Source organism: Penaeus chinensis, chromosome 33 (genome assembly GCF_019202785.1).
Source record: "Penaeus chinensis breed Huanghai No. 1 chromosome 33, ASM1920278v2, whole genome shotgun sequence".
NCBI classification, from domain to species: Eukaryota; Metazoa; Arthropoda; class Malacostraca; order Decapoda; family Penaeidae; genus Penaeus; species Penaeus chinensis.
The window spans coordinates 22,096,548-22,099,047 of NC_061851.1; the positions used below are offsets into that span (position 1 = coordinate 22,096,548).

The window sequence follows — 2,500 nt, forward strand, 5'->3', positions numbered from 1 at the left end:
GTAGACAGAATTCTTCAGAATATGAACACATGTATTGTAAGCAGGTATGATAGGTGTTTAATGGTACTTCATTGCATGCACATCCTGTAACTTTTGTACATGCTTGTGTGATTTTATTTTGAATCCAATGCTTGCTGCTGATGTAACATAAATGAAAACAGTTGTAGAGTGAAAAAAATAGACATGCATATATTTTTTGTTATATATTGTCAATCAAATGTATATAAGTCTGCAGAGATTTTTATTCATGGCATTTTTTCTTAAATGTAATTGCACATTATCAAGGCAAGCCAAAGGTTGTCCAAAATTGGCTATTGCAAATTAAAAGTGACTGTAATCATTGGTGATCATACTCAGAGTATCAAGATCTCTGTTTTATATATATATATAATGTAAGGAAACTTGTTTACCCATGCAATATAGAAAATGATAGGAATTCATAGGATATTTACAGTGTTATTGTACAGTGTGTAATCATTCTGTGATTGATGAGAAGATATCAGTTATGTGACAAGTTGGGCTGTAAGCTAGGAAACAATCAATATTAAATGAGTTATAGGTCTTTAATTATTCATTGTACATAATATCGTTCTGTAGATTTTCTGAATCCATTGAAATTTACTTGAGTCAGGGGTAGATGATTTAAAAAATAATCAGTTTCAAGCTACTGATCAATTCACTCTTCACCCATACCAAATATTATTGCCTTTCCCATGTCTGTATCTTTGCTGTAATACTGCCACTCGCACATATAAATTAAACCCATTCGATAAATGGTTGAGTGTGGAATGGAAAACATTTGCACTAATAGTATTTTATGAATTATTTCTTATATGTGATGTTACTATTTTACACTCTTAGGTATCATTAGAGATGCATAGCTTCAAGAAAATGTTGGATGTATGTGTGTGTGTTTGTATAGGTGAATGTGTTTGTATACATGTGTGAGAATATGGATTAAAGTATTGATGGTGCATCACAAAATGAATAAATAATATTTGATAGTCTGTGGTTTTCTGTTTATGAGCAGTTATCTGGAGAAATTTGTGTAACCTAAAGCCATGAAAAATTTAGAGTTTGGTATAAGTATAGCTGGAGGTTTTCCTGAATTAATTCCATGAATATCAAGAATGACTTGATAGAAACAAGTTAAAGAAACATGATTAGAAGTACCCAATCTCAAAAATGCAATATTTAACCATAACACTACATGAGGATGTGCTTGTTTAGGACAACAGAGGTTGGGATTTAAATATTTGATTATGTATGCTCAACTTTTGTGCTAAAGTAGGCTACATCTGTTTAAACATATACAAAAATCTTTTAAAGGCTGTTTCATTACAGTATCCCTAGTAATCCTTATCCCTCGCTAACGGCATCAAGTCATAGAAGTTTTTATTTACTTTATTTATTTATCATACAGTCAGCATATTGACCTTGAGAACAAAATCTGCCTCTTTTCTCTGCCTGTATCTTCAAACCAGTAATTTGGAGGGAGTAACTGGGAAACAGGGATTGCAAGAGAAGAGGAAAAAAAATCAAAATTAATAAAAAGAAGCACCATATTTCATTAGTAAATAAAAAGTAAAGAGTCTATATTTTGGTATTGCCTTCCCCCCCTTAATCTCCTCCATTCCTATGCCCACTGTTGCCGTTGGGTAGCAGTGAGGGCTTAGGAGACGGAGAGTGGGACCGAATGCTTGGGACCCCTCAGTTCCTTGCTTGGTGTTGCTTTTGGAGGAGCTTAAGGAGGCGGAGACTGAGGCCCAGTGTAGGGGATCTTCCTTTTTTCTCCCTTTCCTTTGCCTTCCTCACCAATCCTTCCCAATAAGGCTCACCAGCCTTATTGTCCACCTCTTGGTAATACTACCTCCCTCTTCCACACATCCCCGTCCTTCTAGCACCCCAATCTCTACAAATATCTCTAATACTCTATTTAGACCAGCCAAATAGGACCAATTTTTTTTGAGATTCCACCCTGCAGCTCCTTACTCTGACCACCCTTCTTTTCCAGCAATGTCTCCAAAAACAAGTCCCCCCCCCCCCCCAATCCCTTGCCCGTTGTTGTCCTGGGGGGGCTTAGGAGGCAGAGACTGGGACCCAATGCTGGGGAACTCCCCAACCTTGGGACTCAGCCCTCGACTCAACAAATTTTGCATGGTCTTTTTTTCCCCTCCTACTTTTTCGTTTCTGTCCCTTCACCAACCCCTTCTACTATCGACTTCCTAAGGTGTGAGAGCTGTGCTGAAAGGATGAAAGGCTGACTTTGTGCCAGTCCTGAACGGCCTGAGGGAGCCATGGGCACGGTATTCCCCTGCTTTGTCTAGCCCTTACCCCTCAAGCGACCCTGAGGGGTGGACCGTTTCTCTCCCCAACATACTCCAGGCTTATCATGGCCAACAGTGAATAACCATTAACCAATAAACAATTAACCATACCATTATTAGAGGCAATTGCCTCTTCATCAAGTAGCTCCACCAATTCAAACTCGCCCGATTCC

General features: G+C 38.2%; 1 protein-coding gene across 5 annotated transcripts in view; it reads left to right on the plus strand.

Annotated features, from left to right (window-relative positions):
• The window catches only part of LOC125042953 (large proline-rich protein BAG6-like), a 46,884-nt gene extending 45,556 nt beyond the window's left edge, over positions 1–1,328 (plus strand). For all 5 annotated transcript variants that reach the window (XM_047638789.1, XM_047638793.1, XM_047638791.1 and 2 more), the window contains one exon: positions 1–1,328. This exon is cut by the window's left edge and continues 499 nt beyond it. The gene's annotated coding sequence lies outside the window, so the exon portion shown is untranslated.
• The last annotated feature ends 1,172 nt before the right edge of the window (positions 1,329–2,500 follow it).